The 20,619-nt window shown below is 34.3% G+C and overlaps 1 protein-coding gene across 1 annotated transcript in view; it reads left to right on the top strand.

Moving 5' to 3' along the window:
* The window catches only part of LOC150107421 (transcription initiation factor TFIID subunit 1-like), a 688,572-nt gene that overhangs the window by 246,198 nt on the left and 421,755 nt on the right, over positions 1–20,619 (top strand). The window lies entirely within an intron of this gene.

The raw sequence follows: 20,619 nt of genomic DNA, 5'->3' as shown, positions 1-20,619 counted from the left end.
CACTAGAGATTTGGCTAGCAAATCTAACTAAAGTTCTTCTTTGAGTGCCATCTCCTATCAGAGTTGGTGACTAACCATGGCAACTTTTGAGTGATCCACAGCCACTGTGAACAATCCCTCAGAGTTTGTGCCAGTCTATTGTCCGATGTCTAGCCAAGATCTTCATTTTCCTTTTTCTCTTCTTCCATTTATCTTCTCTTTTATAATCAATTGAAGTATCTTATATTTTTCATTACGAAGTAGGTGACCAAGATATGCAGTTTTTCTTCTTTTTATAGTATCTAAAAGTTCACATTCCCCATTTGTTCCAATACTTCTTGATTGGACTTTTTTTCTGTCCATGGGATTTTTAACATTCATCTGTATAACCACATCTCAAAGGCTTCAAGTTTTTTTATCAATGTTATCTTCAAGGTCCAAGTCCAAGGTCTCCAAACAATCAGAGTGATCTCACACTGAACAGTGAAATTCATCTACCATCTAGACGCATTAAAAATTATGGAAACGACTACCATGTTAAAGTAAAACTTCAGTTTAATATAAACCAAAATAATCATTTGACATTTCAATTTTCATATCAAGGGTCATCATATGGAGTATACACATATGTACAAAGAAACAAGCTACATCATCATCAAATTCCTGATATATACCCTCAAGGGATATACAGGATGTGATAGTACTACATGAAAAATTTACATCATTACTAACTTCCTATGTACAATTTTCCTCCAAATCAGTCTATTAAATGTCAATACTCCAATATTATCAAGTCTTATATTTCTGTCTTATAAGGCACTTTTTACTGTATCAATCCACCTATATCTTGGTCTTCCTCTGGATCTTTTTTCTACCAACCAGGCAGAGAACACTTGTTTTGCTAATCTTTCCTCTCCCATTCTGCTTAAGTGGCCATACCACCTGAGATTAGCTCTGCTAATGCATTCCTGGATGCTGACAATCAGGGGTGGTGGAAGCAGGCATGCAGAGCATGTGGGCACCGCTACGAAGGAGGCGCCACCACCAGGGTACCTTTCATAAGTTCATTTTTAAGAAATAAAATTTTTATCATGAAAACAAAAATTCTTAGAATGATCAATATTAAAATAAATAAGGCTGGATACACCGAATAAAAATTAAAAAAAATTGTATATTGCCGCCTCTTTGATCAGCCGGCTGTTTACAATTTTGCAGCGATAGCAGGCTAAATGCTTGCTTACAGAATGTTGTGTCTGCTGCAGTCTATCTAAAGCAGTGATTCTCAACCACTGTGCCACGAGATTTTTTAAGTGTGCTGCCACTGCGAATACCCATACATAAGCGGCGTCAGACAAGTGGTTCAATCAGTTCAACCTTCCTAGCAGGGACTGGCTGAACCAATGCGCATGGCTATTATAGTTCTGGCTACTGGCTAACAAAGCTACATATTAGTTTGGTCTACTAGTCACCCGATTGATGTGCATATGGTTAGTTACAACTTATATATTCGTTTTCGTATGTGCAATACCACAATATTGTGTAGTCAAACTTAATTAAAACGGATTTAATGGCAATATACAATGTCGTTTTTAATAATTTTTTGACAAAATTATTTTTATTTTCAATGAACCCCTTTAAATGGATAAAAAAAAGAAAGCTTAATGATGATGCTAGCGATCATGCTAACGAGCCCAGTACAAGTAAAGATGTTTCTTCCACCAAAAAATGTAACGTTCATCGTAAGTATAATGATGTGCTGACTTCTTAAAATTTGATTTACATCTACAATGGAAAATGATAAAACTGTTCCCGAGTGTGTGGTATGTGGTTGTAAATTATCAAAGAGTGCTATGGTTCCGAGCAAGCTCCAACGTCACCTGCTCACTAATCATCCTTCACTAGCATCAAAAGACAAAACCTACTTTCAAAATTCATTATCTGCAAGATCCAAACAATTAAAGATTTTTAAAAAGCAAATTAGTGTGTCTGAAAAAGCTCAGATAGCTTCTTATGAAGTGGCTGAATTAATTGCTCTCAAATTAAAATCTCATAATTTGGCTGAAGAAATTATGTTACCTGCTTGTTGTAAAATTGTAAAAAGAATGATCGGTGAATCAGCAGAAATTGATGTTGTAAAATACCACTTTCAAATGACACAATTCATCGCAGAATTATAGACTTGTCCCGAAATATTGAAGAAATTACTGCTAAAACTCTTGCAAATTCAAATTTTACTTTACAAATCCACGAAACAACTGATATTACAGGAAAAGCACACTTGATTGCATTCGTTCGATTCATTCACGAAAATGATATAATTAATCAATTTTTATATTGTCATGAATTATCTGATTTCGCAACAGGAAAACATATTTTCGATGAAATTAATTCTTATTTACAAGAAATTAAAATTTCTTGGAATTTGTGCATTGGCATTTGTACAGATGGTGCTCCAGCTATGACAGGATCTATAAAAGGATTTGTAGCACATGTAAGAGAACATAATGCAGATATATTAGTTACCCATTGTTTTTTGCATCGGGAAACACTCATTACAAAACAATTACCATCAGAATTGAAAGTAGTGCTGGAACAATGTGTTAAAATGATTAATTATATAAAATCAAGACCATTAAAAAGTCACCTGTTATTGTGCCAGGCTATGGAGTCTAAATACGAATCATTGTTACTACACACGGAAGTCAGGTGGTTATCCAGAGGGAAAGTTTTGTCTCGCGTGCTTGAATTAAAAAATGAGATAAAGATATTTTTTGAACAAGATAATAATGATTTTGTTGGTTTGTTGGATGATAAAATATGGTGTGCTAAGCTGGCTTACTTATCTGATATTTTTGTTATTTTTAATAACATAAATATGAGTTTGCAAGGACTGAAAGAAAATATTTTAAACTCAACCAATAAATTGTTGGGATTTCAAAAAAAAAATTACTTTATGGAAGAGTAAAGCACAAGAAGGTAGAAAGTTTGAGTCAATTCCAAAAGATTGTTATAAAATAATTCATAAAATAGTTATTGATCATTTGACAATACTAGAGCAAAAAATTTTTCATTATTAAAATAAAAAAATTTGATTGGATTCGGAATTCATTTGTGATAAATGACACATCGGTGTATGAACTAACTTTGAAAGAAGAAGAACTGATTTCTGTGTGTAATAACCGAGATTTAATTTCAAAACATTCAGAAGAATCAATTAATTCTTTCTGGATTAATCTTAGATACGATTATCCAACAATATCACAAAAAGCTTTAAGTGTGTTATTACAATTTTCCACATCTTATTTGTGTGAATTCGGATTTTCGGCTTTGACCGATATAAAAACAAAAAAAAAAAGATCCAGACTTTTAAATCTGGATCACGAAATGAGAGTAGCATTATCATTTATACGCCCAAATATAAATGAAGTTATCAAAAAAAAACATGCTCAAATTTTCCATTAAATGTAATTTATCATTAAATAAACATTTTGTTTACTTTGTAATGCAATTTCATTTTATACTTTATTGCAAATCATTGTTGTATGCTATTTTTACAAAATATATTATAGGTACATGAATTAATTAACCAAGTAAAATTCTTTTAAATTTATCTTATTGTTAGGTGTGCCGCCAAATTTTAAAATTATTAAAAGTGTACCATGACGAAAAAAAGGTTGAGAATCCCTGATCTAAAGGAAATGGTGAATGATTTTTATGCGCAGAAACGAATTTTCGTACAAAACATTTGTTGCTAGTTAACCAGTCATATGGTACGCATCTCAGTAGGCTACTGACAGTAGCACAGCGCAGACTATTATTTCTTTTCTGTGTCGTGTTGTGTAATAATTTCTTGTGGGTATAAAATAGAAATGGAATCAAAAATTAAAAAAAAAAGTTATCCGGTGCACAAAATCGTAAACGTCAATGCTGCGAAAGAAGCAGATGTTAAGAAACAAACTGGGGCTCTTAATAAATTTGTTAATATATTAAAATATTCTGATGCAGATTGTAACCAACTCGATACATCAGAAAACAGAGTTGAAGAACTGTGTATACATTATCCAGTTTGCATGAAAGTACTATTGTAACTAATGAGCAAGATAACAAGACTCATGATTTAAGTGAAAAACAGTTAGAAGATTTAGTTGTAGTTGACCACGAAACTAACACATTGGTTAGTCTCTGTAAATTTAGAAGATCCAGGTGAATGGGGAAATATTGATGAAAAATTATGAGTTGCTTTAATTGAAATGGGGCCTGTTCAAAAGAAAAATATAATACATCCCAGAGATACATATGGTCATAAATTTGGCGACACGTATTATAATAGAAAATTGGAAAACAGTGAGCTCATGCCAAGAACATGGCTCATTTATTCCGAAACTTTAAATTCTGTTTTTAGCTTTTGTTGCAAAACCTTTCGCACCTACCGAATCAAGTAGTCTTATAGAAGGTTATAACGATTGGAGAAATGTAACTACAACTTTGCATAGACATAAGACTAGTTGAATTCGCATGAAAAATTTCTTAAAATGGAAGGAAGTTGATAAAAATTTAAAAAACAAAACTACTATTGATTGCCAGACTCAATGGAAAAGAAACATTGGATGAGTGTTTTAGAATGCTTGAGTGAAATTATAAAATTCCTTGGTAGCCAAAATTTAAATTTTCGTGGATCATCTGATAAATTATATGAAAGGAATAATGGCAATTTTTTAAAATTAGTCGAACTGTTTACGAAGTTTGATCCCATTATGGAAAATCATATTGAAAGGACCCTACAACGAAATAATAGAGTACACTGTTTGAGTAAAGACAGTCAAAATGAAATATTGGAAACTTTGAATAACGCAGTCAGGGATACAATTTTATTACCAATTCGAAAATCTAAATATTATTTCATAATTTTAGACTGCACACCTGATGTAAGTAAAACAGAACAAATGACCATTATCATTATTATTCACTTTGTTTCACTGTGACAATGGAATTGTCAAGATCAGGGAAAACCTTTTAGGTTTTGCCTGATATATCAGATTCCACAGGACGTGGTTTATGTGCAACAATAATGGAACAACTGGAAAATGGAACATTCCCATTGAAGACATGCAAGGTCAAGGGTATGACAATGGGGCAAATATGAAAGGGAAAAAATATGGGCTCCAAAATTTGCTTTTAAACAAAAATCCTCGAGCTTTTAACGTGCCATGTGCTGCTCATACTCAAAATTTAATCATTAACGATGCAGCCAAAGGGAATGCAGATACAATTCGTTTATTTGTAATTATTCAAGAAATATACAATTTCTTTTCATTCTCTTACAAACGTTGGGGAACCTTTTAAAGTTCGTAAAAAAATTAACATTGAAACAGTCATCAGAAATGCGATGGGAAAGTAAAATTAATGCAATCTGCCCTCTACAATATCAGTTAGGAGAAATTTACGATGCACTTTTTGAAATTTTAAATAATGAAAACTTTAATAAAGAAACTCAGCATGAAGCACAAACATTATGTGCTAAAATAAAGGACTACAAATTTATTTGCTCTCTTAAAACTGGGCATGATTTATTTAACAGAATAAACCCTGTGAGTAAAATGCTTCAAGACAAAAATATGAACATTACACTTGCTTTAGAATATATCAAAAACTTAAAAATATTCTTACAAGAGTATCGATTAGATGCAAATTTTAAAGAAGTTCTAAAACGACAAAAGAACTGAGTGAAGAGGTGGACGGAGAACAAGAATTTAAAACTGGTACATAAAGTTCGACAATTTGACTACGAGCATTACGACGAAACGCCACAATCGCCAAAAAATAAATTTAGAGTGAATGTGTTTTATACACTTCTAGACGTTGCAACGTTAATAGAATGGTTTGAACAACTAAACACAGATTATGATAATTTCAATTTCTTGTATAGATTACTACAAATTAATAACGAAGATTTTCGAAAAAATTGTGACGATTTAGAGATTGTCTTGAAGGGCGGCAACAATAAAGATGTAAATGCAATAGAACTATATGACGAGTTATGTGCTTTCCGGGATATTTTTCGGAAGGATAATTTAAATATTCAAAACCCTTTCAATATTCCTAATTTTATGGTGTCCAATAATTTATCTTTCCTAACTTTTCAATTGGTTTAAGAATACTATTAACCTTACCTGTTAGTGTAGCGAGTGGTGAACGTTCCTTTTCTAAGTTGAAATCGATTAAAAACCTACTTAAGAAGTATGTCACAAAAAAAGGCTTGATAGTTTGGCGTTAATCATCATCATCAAATTTCTGTCATGTACCCTCAAGGGGTGTACAGGATATGATAGTACTACATGAAAAAAATTACATCAATACTAACTTCCTATCTACAATTTTCCTCCAAATCAGTCTGTTACTTGTCAAGACTCCAACATTATCAGATCTTATATTTCTATCGTCTAAGGCACTTTGTACCGTATCAATCCACCTATATCTTGGTCTTCCTCTGGGTCGTTTTCCTGCCAACCTGGCAGAGAACACTTGTTTTGCTAATCTTTCCTCTCCCATTCTGTTTAAGTGGCCATACCACCTGAGATTAGCTCTGCTAATGCATTCCTGGATGCTGACAATGTCAAGTTATTTCCTAATATCCTTGTTTTTAATAAAAACAAAGATATTAGGAATGCCATCTGTTCACGCCTATAATCTTTCTCAGGACTCTCATATCTGCGGTCTCTAGTCTTTGGTCAAGTGTTTTATTTCTGACCCCAGCTCTCAGCTCCATAAGTTAAAACTGGTTTGAACACTGTCTTGTATACAGCTAATTTAGTGTTCCGACTAATTTCTCTCTTATTCCACATGAATTTATTCAGTTGACTTCCTACCATACCAGCTTTGCTGATTCTGTTGTCTATTTCCATATTTAATTTGCCATCTTCAGTAAAAATCGTGCCTAAGTAGCTGAAATGTTTCACTTGTTCCACAGGTTCTCCATTCACAACACATCTGACATTTTCAATGATTCTGCCTATTTTCATTGTCTATGTCTTTTTATTATTGACCTTCATACCATATCTATTACAACAGCTATTCAATTTAGTCAGAGAATCTTGCAGATTTGTAGCGGATTTATTTAGAAGAATACATCGTCCGCATAAAGCAAAGAGCTGACATTAACATCTCCAATTTTGATATGTTTAATACCACTTTTCTTCATAATGTGATCCATATAGATAATGAATAACAGTGGGGATAACATACATCCTTGTCTCACACCAGATTTAACATTAAACCATCTTCCTGTATTTCCTTCATTCTAACTACTGACTTACAACTCAAATAAAGACTAAGTATTGCTTGATATAATGCCCCATTGACACCATATAACTGTAGCGTATGGAATAGCTTCTCTCTTGGCACCTTTTCATATGCCTTTTCCAAATCGACAAAACTTAAATACAGATCTCTGTTGTATTCCCATGCTTTCTCGACTATTTGTCGTAAAGTGAAGATCTGATCTTGACAGCCTCTGTTTGGCCTGAATCCAGCTTGTTCTTCACCAAGCTTTTCTTCCACAATTCTTCTCAACTGTTTCTCAAGTATACTTGCATAGATCTCGCCAGGAACACTCAGTAGGGAAACACCTCTGTAATTCTCACATTCAGTTTTATTTCCCTTTTTTATATATGGGTACTGTGAGAGCTCTACTCCAATCATTGGGAATTCGTCCCTCTGTCCAGGCTTTCTGAACTATGCAGTGCAGCCACTGTAAGACTCTAATACCACCATACTTCAGTTTCTGGTCGAATATCATCTACTCCTGCTGCCTTTCCACATTTCAAGCCGTTGATGGCTTTTTCTGCTTCAAGTATGGATATGTATTCCTGACTGCATGCCTGGTCAGTGTTTTTTACCACTGTGCTGTCATCACTGCTTGTTTCATTTAGCAGTTTTTCAAATTAATTACTCCATACTTCAAGGATATCTTTTTCTCCTGTTTTCATGTCACCTTTATCATCTCTAATTCCTTTTACAGCACTCTTTCCTCCATTCTTAAGCTTCTTCAACAACCTCTAGAATATTTTGTCACCTTCTTGATATTTATTTTCTATGTTCTTACCAAAGTTCTCCCATGACTTTTGTTTAGCTAGTTTTACACAGTGTTTAGCATTCTTGCATTTGTCTCTGTATTCTCTAAGAGCACAAGCTGACTTATTTGCTAGGAACTTTTGATATGCTTTCTTCTTTTCCTTCACTTCCTCTTTAACTTCCTGTGTCCACCAGGGAGTTCTGATTTTTTAACCTTGCAGACGACCTCACCACACGCCTCTCTGGCAGAATCAATCAATGTTTTCTTCAGAGTTTGCCACTGAATCTCCAAGGTTTGCTTCCTTTTCTGAAACTCTTTCATTTTTTCTCCAATAATCTTTGTGTATTTTAGTCTACAGCTCACATCTGAGAGCTGCTCAACTTTTATTCACTTTAAAACTTTATTACATGTTATTCTTTTCAATATGAAATTCAATTTCATCCTGCTCAAGGCTAAATAGTGATCACTTCCAATTTCAAATCCTATGTATACTCTAGTGTCTGCACCAGAGAGAAAACATCACAATGAACAATAACACAGTCAATGAGACTTTTCTTATTCCTTGCCTCTTCTCTCCATGTGAATTTGTGCACATTTTTATCTTGGAACATGGTGTTGGTGATAACCAGTCGATGTCCTGAGCTGGAATCCAACAGGTATTTACCATTATTATTAGCTTTGCTCTTTTTTTTTTCAAATTTTCCCAAAATATTTTTGTATGTCTCACAATCATTTCCTACTCTGCTATTTAGATCCCCAACAAGGACCAGCTTTTCCTTTTTCATTGTGTCAGTTGCTTTTTCTAAAGCCTCAAAAAATTCCTCCACTTCTATCTTAGTAGAACCTTCTGTGGGACCATAGGCACAAATAAGTCTCATTGTCCAGTTCCCCATTCTCATATTTGCCCACATTACTCTACTTGAGACTGCCAGTCATCCAAGAAGATTAGCCTTGTATTCTGTAAGGATGTTATTTTTTGAATACTTATATTAAATGTTCTAATTATTTCTGAATTCTTTTCTTATTTTCTCATCTATCTTGAGTTTCTTTTATTTTCCTAAAAGATAGTTCCACTTATAAAAATTAGTAAAATTTTTTTACAAGTTACTAAGAATTTAGTAACTTGTAAAATGCAAGAATATTTTAAACTTTAGTTCAAACAAATTTTAACTTAAATTAAAATTTATTTAATTTTGTTAGCGATCGGGTCGGTGAGAAGGCTATAATCCCTGTATCATTATATTCAATGATTAAAATGAAGTGGCTTTATCAAAATTTCCTTTAACTTTTGAGAATTTTTTTGAATATTCGGGTTTTTAATGATTATCCTGCCTAGTCAACACTCCCAGTTCATTACATTTAGCAAACCAACGTGTGGCTGTTTTGTCTAAATTTATTTAAATAATTTCAAATAATTTAAATTTTTATTATCATAAAAGAACCACACATGCCCGGATTGTTACAGGGGGGGCTTAGATAGACGTTGCATGCTGGCGACAGAGACACTAGCGCCGTCTCTGCTGGCACTATGAAGTTCTTTCCTAATATCTTTGTTTTTAATATGATATTGCCATTAATGCCATCTGTTCATGCCCCTAATCTTTTTAAGGACTCTCATATCTGCATTTCTCGTCTTTGGTCAAATGTTTTACTTCTAGCCCATAAGTTAAAATTAGTTTAAATTACTGTCCTGTATACAGATAATTTAGTGGTTTGGCTAATTTCTCTCTTCTTCCATATAAATTTATTCAGCTGACTTTCCCTTACCAGCTTTGTTGATTCTGTTGTCTATTTCCTTATTTAACTTACCATCTTCACTAAAAATCATGCCTAAATAGCTGAAATGTTTTACTTGTTCTATAAGTTCTCCATTCACAATTCAGTTGATATTTTCCATGATTCTGCCTATTTTCATTGTCTTTGTCTTTTTATTGCTGACCTTCATACCATATCTATTACAACAGCTATTCAATTTAGTCAGAGAATCTTGCAAACTTGTAGCGGATTTATTTAGAAGTATAACATCATCCGCATAAAGCAAAGAGCTGACATTAACATCCCCAATTTTGATATCATGTTTAATACCACTTTCCTTCATAATGTGATCCATATAGATAATGAATAACAGATGGATAATGTACATCCTTGTCTCACACCAGATTTAACATTAAACCATCTTCCTGTACTTCAATTATAACTGCTGACCTGAGGCAATTTTTACTGTATTTATCCACCTATATCTTGGTCTACCTCTGGATCTTTTTCCTGCCAACCTGGCAGAGTACAAATAAACAAATAACTCGAAGACTAAGTATAGCTTGATATAATGATCCATTAACACCGTATAACTGTAGCGTTTGGAATAGCTTCTTTCTTGGCACCTTTTCATATGCCTTTCCCAGATCTACAACACTTAAATACAGATCTCTTGTTATATTCCCATGATTTCTCAGCTATCTGTCATAAAGTGAAAATCTGATCCTGACAGCCTGTATTTGGCCTGAATCCAGCTTGTTCTTCACCAAGCTTCTCTTCCACAATTCTTCTCAACTGTTTCTCAAGTATACTTGCATAGATCTTGCCAGGAACACTCAGTAGGGAAATACCTCTGTAATTCTCACATTCAGTTTTATTTCCCTTTTTATATATGGGTACTATGAGAGCTCTACTCCAATCATCTGGAATTCGTTCCGCTGCCCAGGCCAACTGAGCAATACAGTGCATCCACTGTATGGCTTTTATAACTCTATACTAAAGCATTTCTGGTCGAATATCCTTTACTCCTGCTGCCTTTTCACATTTCAGGCTTTTGATGATTTTTTTCTACTTCAATTATGATTGTATTCCTTACTGCATGCCTGGTCAGTGTCTTTTACCACTGTGCTGTCATCACTGCTTGTTTCATTTAGCAGTTTTTCAAAGTAATTACTCCATACTTCAAGGATATCTTTTTCTCCTGTTTTCATATCACCTTTTTCATTTTTAATACCTTTTACAAGCAGTCTTTCCTCCATTTCTGAGCTTCTTCAACAACATCCAGAATATCTTGCCACCTTCTTGATATTTATTTTCTATGTTCTTTTCAAAGTCCTCCCATGACTTTTGTCTTGCTAATTTTACACAGTGTTTAGCTTTCTTACATTTGTGTCTAAGAGCACAAGCTGACTTGTTTGTCAGGAACTTTTGATATGCTTTCTTCTTTTCCTTCACTGCCTGTTTAACTTCCTGTGTCCACCATGGAGGTCTGATTTTTCTATCCTTGCACACAACCTCACCACATGCCTCTCTAGTTGAATCAATCAATGTTTTCTTCAGGGCTATTCTCTACTGAATCAATCAATGTTTTCTTCAGGGCTATTCTCTACTGAATCTCCAATGTTTGGTTCCTGCTCTTAAACTCCTTCATTTTTTGAAAATTGTTATAATTCTTGCCCACAGAGATTAATGAATAACTAACTCTTATTTAACACTGTAGCTATTCCATACATTGGTACCATTTCCAAATAACTGGCTCTCCTCCTAAAACCACACAATATTAGAGTGACCTTCAAGCCAGTTGAAACTATTCAGAAATTTCTAAGGTCACCGAAAGACTTCCATTCTTTCTACAAGTATGCTGGAATTTACAACATCCCTTGTTCCTGTGGTCTTAGTTACATTGGTCAGAGACATCTAGATGCTTTGAAATGAGACAAAGGGAACACATCGGTTATGTAAAAAATAACAGACAAGATATATCTGGCCTTTCTTCCCACTTCTCTACAACCAACCACATTATTGAATGGAATAAAAGTTATATGCCTTATATAGAAGAAAACTGCCGTTCCGGAATCTTCAAAGAAGCAGCTGCAGTCAACCTTTCCACAAAAAACCTCAACAGGAATCAAGGTTTAATCCTACCTGATATATGGAAGACCTTAATCAGATCACTAAACACACATGAAATGAACTTCAGCGCCAACTACAAAATGTTCTCAACAAGTAAATCATGTATCCACAACAGATGTATTGTTCATGCTCAGTATTATTTTGTTATTAAATTAGAATTATCAGTTAACATCTAGCTTGTAATTTACTTTGCATACCTTATTTGTACCCTGAAGATGCCGACAGCAATAGCTGGCAAAACTAGTTGGTTATTAAATAGTTTATTAACACTTGACCAATACTTCTAAATAAGAGTTAGTTATTCCTTCATTTTTTCTTGAATAACATTTGTGTATTTTAGTCTACAGTTCACATCTGAGAGCTGCTCAACTTTTATTCGCTTTAAAACTTTCTCACATGTTATTCTTTTCAATATGAAATTCAATTTTATCCTGCTCAAGACTAAATGGTGATCACTTCCAATTTCAAATCCTCTGTACACTGGTGTCCTGCACCAGGGAGAAAACATCACTATCAACAGTAACATAGTCAATGAGATTTTTCTTATTCCTTGCCTCTTCTCTCCATGTGAATTTGTGCACATTTTTATGTTGGAACATGGTGTTGGTAATAACCAGTCGTCCTGAGCAGGAATTCAACAGGTATTTGCCATTATTAGCTTTGCTGTTTTTTTTTTTTTTTTTTCAAATTTTCCCAAAATATTTTTGTATGTCTGACAATCATTTCCTACTCTGCTATTTAGATCCCCAACAAGGACCAACTTTTCCTTTTTCATTGTGTCAGTTGCTTTTTCTAAAATGCTCAAAAAATTCCTCCACTTCTACCTTAGTAGAAGTGGAGGAACCTTCTGTGGGACCATAGGCACAAATAAGTCTCATTGTCCAATTCCCCATTCTGATATTTACCCACATCACTCTACTTGAGACTGCCTGCCATCCAAGAAGATTAGCCTCGTATTTTTTGTTGAATACTATGGCTACTCCTCTTTTCCTTGATTGTCATTGCCTGAATATAACATTTTGTATTTATTACTCAGAAAGATGTCACCTGTTTTTGCCTTTTTTGTTTGTCACCCGTATTATTTCGATGTGGTACTTATCTAATTCTTCAGCTAGCTCCATTTCTTTGCCATTCAGGCTTCTTATGTTGATAGTACCGATCTTTCACTCTGGTGATGTTGAGTTGGGGTGTGCTTTCAGATTTGTTCCAACAGCTGACTTTTATCTGTTTGCCCTGGTACCCTGGTGAAAACAACGGGGGCCCTTGATTAACTGGGTGACGCCCCAGCTGGCATGAAATTCTGTCATGTTGTAACATCATTTTGTATATTGGTTTAAGCCAATAAGAATACAATTTGGTCAGCTAAATCACTAATTTCCAGCCCATCCTCGTTCATTCAGTATCCAGGTAGATACCTAACGGAGCACCACGAGAAGGTGAGAATTGGACATTAGGTCAGAAGCCCTGGTCGGTTCTCTGCATTCCTTTGAAGGCTATGTGGAGGTCTCCTCTCAGTTATATAGCTTTGACCTTTAAGCACCCCGAAACAAGCTACATTACAATCTATATGGTATGCTAAATATAGCTTGTCTGCATGGTTAGCTTAGTGGCTTTGTGCTTTGCAAACTATATGCCTGGGGAAGCAGTATCCTAGATTCAATTCCTTTCGGCGACATGAGGAGCTTAAGGATCTTCCTCAGCCATAACGAAGTTAGCAGGTCTTGGGTACAGACAGTAGGGTTTTTACCACCAGTTTATCTGGGGTTTGTTTCATTCTGCAACCTGGCCCCATAGGAAATAGTACTGCAAGGAAGGCCATGGGAAACCACCTTGCTCATAATCATCTCCCTAATATGGAAGAATATAGCTACCCTCACCAGCCATATGGCTGAGGGAATGGGATATGAAATATAGCTTGTTTCTTTGTTTATATGTGTATACTCCAGCCGATGACCTTGATATGGAGTTTGAAAAGCGAGGTGATTAATTTGATTCTTATTAAACTGAAGTTTTTGTAACATAATGAATACTGATTAACATGTAACTATGAAGGAAAGGAAATCTAGACATTCATAAACATTCTTGTTGTGGTAACAGTTTGAACCCTTGGCAGTTTGGTTTTGAGATCAGAGAGCTCTCAATAGCTTCCAGAACATTTTGACCGAAAGATGACAAATGTTCTGGTAGCTGTTGAAGAAGCTTAGAAATGGAGGAAAGAGTATTGTAAAAAGAATCAAAGAGAATAAAGGTAACAGGAAAACTGAAGGCTATCCTAGATGTCTGGAGTAATTACTTTGAAAACTGTTAAATGAACAAAGCAATAACAGAACCATATTAGAAAATTTTCAAGTGGGATGCAAAGAGGAGCACATATCAATACTTGAGATAGAAAAAGCCTTCAAAAACTTGAAATGTGGAAAGCAGCTGAAGTAGATGATATTTGACCAGAAATGCTTAAGTTTGGAGGTATAAAAGTTTTACAATGACCACACTGCATAATTCAGAGGGCCTGGTCAGAAGATCGAATTCCAGATGATTGGAATAGAGTTCTCATACCACCTATAAAACAGGGAATAAAACTGATTGTGAGAATTACAGAGGAATTTCTCTACTAAGTGGTCTAGGTAAGATTTATGCAAGCATACTTGAAAAGAGGTTGAGAAAGATTGTGGAAGAAAAACTTGGAGAAGAACAAGCTGGGTTCAGGCAAAATAGAGGTTGTCAAGATCAGATTTTCACTTTAAGACAAATAGTTGAGAAATCGTGGGAATATGCAAGGATCTGTACTTAAGTTTTGTATATCTGGAAAATTCATACAGTAAGATGCCCAGAGAAAAGCTTTTCAAACCATTACAATTAAATGGGGTGAATGGAATACAATATTTAAGTTGTAAGTCAGCAATTAGAAATGAAGGAAATACAGGAAGATGGTTTGATGTAAAATCAGGTAAGACAAGGATGCACTTTATCTCCACTCTTATTCATTGTCTATATCAGGGAGTCAGCAAGCTTTTCAGACTGGCAGGCCACATTCAACTTTTATTTTTAATAATCGGACCGTGAACATTTAATTAAGAGAAAATTGTGAGTTAAAAAAATACTTATTTTATATTATATCAATCTTAAAAAACACCAAAATATTTAAAGTACGAGATATGAAACTCAATGAAAAATTATTATTATTATGTATGAAAAATTGTTTTCCCTTAGCCAAATTATCTATATCCACTTTATAATCTTGAGGTGAAAATTTGAATCAAAGAATGTAAATGTTCATCAGTCAGTCAAGAAGAAAATTCATCATCATCATCATCAAATTCCTGCCATGTACCCTCAAGGGGTGTACAGGATATGACAGTACTACATGAAAAAATTACATCATTACTAACTTCCTATCTACAATTTTCCTCCAAATCAGTCTGTTACTTGTCAAGACTCCAACATTATCAGATCTTATATTTCTATCGTCTAAGGCACTTTGTACCGTATCAATCCACCTATATCTTGGTCTTCCTCTGGGTCGTTTTCCTGCCAACCTGGCAGAGAACACTTGTTTTGCTAATCTTTCCTCTCCCATTCTATTTAAGTGACCATACCACCTGAGATTAGCTCTGCTAACGCATTCCTGGATGCTGACAATGTCAAGTTCTTTCCTAATATCCTCATTTTTAATATGATATTGCCATTGATGCCATCTGTTCACGCCTCTCATCTTTCTCAGGAATCTCATATCTGCAGTCTCTAGTCTTTGGTCAAGTGTTTTACTTCTGACCCAGCTCTCAGATCCATAAGTTAAAACTGGTTTGAACACTGTCTTGTATACAGCTAATTTAGTGTTCCGACTAATTTCTCTCTTATTCCATATGAATTTATTCAATTGACTTCCTACCATACCAGCTTTGTTGATTCTGTTGTCTATTTCTATATTTAATTTACCATTTTCAGTAAAAATCGTGCCCAAGTAGCTGAAAGTAGCTTTTCTCTATTCACAGGTTCTCTATTCACAACACAGTTGACATTTTCAATGATTCTGCCTATTTTCATTGTCTTTGTCTTTTTATTGCTGACCTTCATACCATATCTATTACAACAGCTATTCAATTTAGTCAGAGAATCTTGCAGACTTGTAGCGGATTTATTTAGAAGTATAACATCGTCCGCATACAGCAAAGAGCTGACATTAACATCTCCAATTTTGATATCAGGTTTAATACCACTTTCTTTCATAATGTGATCCATATAGATAATGAATAACAGGGGGGATAATGTACATCCTTGTCTCACACCAGATTTAACATTAAACCATCTTCCTGTACTTCTTTCAATTCTAACTGCTGACTTACAACTCAAATAAAGACTAAGTATTGCTTGATATAATGCCCCATTGACATCATATAACTGCAGTGTATTGAATAGCTTCTCTCTTGGCACCTTGTCATATGCCTTTTCCAAATCGACAAAACTTAAATACAGATCTTTGTTATATTCCCATGCTTTCTCGACTATTTGTCGTAAAGTGAAGATCTGATCCTGGGAGCCTCTATTTGGCCTGAATCCCGCTTGTTCTTCACCAAGGTTTTTCCACAATTCTTCTCAACCGTTTCTCAAGTATACTTGCATAGATCTTGCCGGGAACACTTAGTAGGGAAATACCTCTGTAATTCTCACATTCAGTTTTATTTCCCTTTTTATATATGGGTACTATGAGAGCTCTTCTCCAATCATCGGGAATTCATCCCTCTGTCCTTCTCAACTATGCAGTGCAGCCACTGTAAGACTTTTATACCACCATACTTCAGCATTTTTGGTCGAATATCATCTACTCCTGCTGCCTCTCCACATTTCAAGCCTTTGATGGCTTTTTCTACTTCAAGTATGGATATGTATTCCTGACTGCATGCCTGGTCAGTGTTTTTTATCACTGTGCTGTCATCACTGCTTGTTTCATTTAGCAGTTTTTCAAAGTAATTACTCCATACTTCAAGGATATCTTTTTCTCCTGTTTTAATTTCACCTTTATCATCTCTGATTCCTTTTACAACACTCTTTCCTCCATTCCTAAGCTTCTTCAACAACCTCCAGAATATTTTGCCACCTTCTTGATATTTATTTTCTATATTCTTGCCGACGTCCTCCCATGACTTTTGTTTAGCTAGTTTTACACACTGATTAGCTTTCTTACATTTGTCTCTGTATTCTGTAAGAGTAAAAGCTGACTTATTTACCAGGAACTTTTGATATGCTTTCTTCTTTTCCTTCACTGCCTCTTTAACTTCCTGTGTCCACCAGGGAGTTCTGATTTTTTTATCCTGGCACAAAACCTCACCACATGCCTCTCTGGCAGAATCAGTCGATGTTTTTTTCAGAGTTTGCCACTGAATCTCCAAGGTTTGATTTCTGTTCTCAAACTCTTTCCTTTTTTCTTCAATAATCTTTGTGTATTTTAGTCTACAGTTCACATCTGAGAGCTGCTCAACTGTGAACTGTAGACTAAAATATTAGTAGACTAAAATATAAGTAGACTAAAGTATTCTGTAAGAGTAAAAGCTGAATTATTTGCCAGGAACTTTTTGATATGCTTTCTTCTTTTCCTTCACTGCCTCTTTAACTTCCTGTGTCCACCATGGAGAAGAAAATTCATTTTTTCAAAAACTCATGGCAGAAAATGCTTGCTCGCAAATGTATGTGCTTCCGCATGGGACTATCATCTTCTTTGTGAAACTGATTAATCTTTCAAATTGTTTTGGTAAGCATCGATAAAATTTTTGAATATTTTCTAACGAAAACGTGTTGTTTAATGTTTCATTGTGTTGTAACTCTAAAACTTCCACCTCTAGTTGGTTTGATACATCATCAATGTCGACATTAAAAGGGTTCAAAAATAATCCCATTTAGATGCTATATTAATGTTGAAAATTCCATTTTTAAATCTTCAATAATACCAACAAAAGTTTCCTTTTGTGTTTGTCATCCAACTGTAGATGCAAATTTGCAATATATATAATGATGTTGATTTTCTTCCATCATGTGTTTCTTCAACAGACATAGTTTGCCTTCAATAGCTTTTATGACAGAAACAGGTCTGCTAGTAATTTACCTTTGCCCTGCAGGTTCAAATTTATTTCATTAAGGTACGCTGTAATGTCTACCATAAATGCAAGAGATGTAATCCATTTTTATCCAATAGTTGTGGAGACAGTATTTTCATGTTCTGTCATGAAAATATCTATTTCTTCACGTAAATTAAAAAAACTTTTTAACACAGCACCTCTATTTAACCATCTAACAGCTGAGTAGTAGATAACGTTCTTATATTCTGTTTCTATCAAGAATTCTTGAAATCGAACATAATTTACAGTTGATATCACAATGTCCATACGTCTTTCATTGATGATAAAATTTTGCAACAAAGTGCTTCCTAATGAATGATGCATTGGAACACCATTGGATTATCATAACCTAAAATCTGTAATTTCGCACAAATTCGACCTACTACGCCAGTGTTAGAGCCAAACATATTTCTTCCATCGTCGGTTGTCACACTTTTTAATTTTTTCCAGTCCAATTCTAAAGAATCAATAGTTCTTTTACTTTTATGAACAAATAATTTCCAGTTGCAGTGCCTTTTAAACTATTTTAACACAAACTGACCAATTCTTCATGAATGTTAAAATCACTATCGATGCCCTGAATAAATATCATTAACTGCACAGTGTCTGTTATGGCAGTACTTTCATCCATTGCCAGAGCGTAACAATCAAATGATTTTGCTTTAAATTTAAGCTGCTCAAATAAATCTGTACTGATTTCTTCTACTTGCCTTTTACAAGTCCTGGCAGATAAACTAATATCTTGAAATAATGTCTTCTTTTCTGGGTATATTTGTTTAATTACAGCCAACAAACATTGTTTAATAAATTCTTAATCTGTATAAGGCCTTCCTTCTTTCGCAACCAGTTTTGCTATGACATAACTATCATAAACAACTGATTCATTATGAATACTTTGCTTCTTAAATATGTTTTGCTGAGCAGTCAATGAAGCTTGTAATTTTTTTATTTGATTTTTTCTAAGTTCACGGTTCAAATACATTGGAATTTATGTTCATTCTCGTAATGATGACTGATATTATATTCTTTCATAACAGCAACACTTTTATGACAAATAAGACAAAGGGGCTCACCCCCATTTTCAGTAAAGAAGTACTTGCTGTTCCATTCATCATTAAACCTTCTTCCTTCATCTGCAATTTTACATTTTCTTGAACCCATTTTTGAATTATTTTTAACAAATATATATCCTCTGAAAATAGGTCTGAAAATAGACTAATAGTTGATTTATGGAATTATATTGAAAGACGGACCAGGGAATGTGACTGCAAAAGTGTGCCAAAATCTCGGTTGTTGTCAGATGAAGTTTCCTTTGTTATCCTCACTCATGATAACTCACACAGTTGACTCACACCAAGTTGCATGGCGATATCATGAAGTATGGGTATAAAATTATTTTTAATTTATTATTTATCTTATAAAATGTATTATTTAAATAATTCAACATACAGGCTACATGCCATGTAAGTATGACCAACCTTTTATGGGCTACCAAAAATGCATCTTTGGGCCATATGTGGCCTGTGGACTGCTGGTTGCCGACTTTCTTTCATAATGTGATCACATTATGAAAGAAAAATTTCATAATATAGATCATATTTTGAAAGAAAGTGACATCATGGCTGATATTTGAATTGGGGATGTCAAACTTAGCTCTTTGCTTTATACAAATGATGTTGTACTCCTAAACACAAAGTCAAGATTCCAGGATTCACTAACTAAAATAAATAACATCTGTAACAAATTTATCATGAAAATCAGCAATAAAACGACCAAACTATGAAAATATGCAGGAGCATAAAAAAACTTCAGCTGCATTCTTAATGGAATTCCTATAGAACAAATGAAATATTTCAGCTATTTGAGCACAGTTTTTAGTGAAGATGGCAGGTTAAATCTGGAAGTAGACAACAGAATAAACAGAGCTGGTATGGTGAGTAGCCAAGCTGAATAAATTTATATGGAATAAGAGAGAAATTAGCCCAAACACCAAACTTGCAGTATACAGGACAGTGTTCAAACCAGTTTTAAGTTATAGATCTGAGAGTTGGGTTAGAAATAAAGCGCTGATCAAAGACTACAGACCACAGAAATGAAGGTTCTGAGAAAAATTAGGGGGGAGAACCGATGGCATCAATGGCATAATCATATTAAAAATGCAGATATTAGAAAGGAAATTGACATTGTTAGCAATCAAGGTTTTAGCAGAACTAATCTTAGACTGGCCACTTAAATAGAATGGGTGAAGAAAGGCTAGCAAAAGAGGTGTTTGATTCCAAGATGGCAGGAAAGAGACCTGGAAGAAGACCAATGTTCAGGTGGATTGATTCATTCAGAAGTGCCTTAGAAGCATGTAATGTTAGATATGATGATGATATTGGAGTGCTCACAAGTAATAGATTGATTTGGAGGAAAATTTTTGATAGGTGATTAATAATAATGTAAACTTAATCATATAGTGCTATTCATAGTAACCTGAACACCTATTTGGGGTACATATCAGGAAATTGGTGATAATGATATATGTCAACTAAGCCATCTATTGTTGGCAAAGCAAATTCATTAAAACTG

The sequence above is a fragment of the Typopeltis vanoorti genome, chromosome 4 (assembly GCF_054136105.1).
Source record: "Typopeltis vanoorti isolate ZY-2024b chromosome 4, IOZ_Tvanoo_1.0, whole genome shotgun sequence".
NCBI lineage: Eukaryota > Metazoa > Arthropoda > Arachnida > Uropygi > Thelyphonidae > Typopeltis > Typopeltis vanoorti.
Note: the sequence above shows the minus strand (reverse complement) of the source record. Positions and strands in the feature narration are given on the sequence as shown.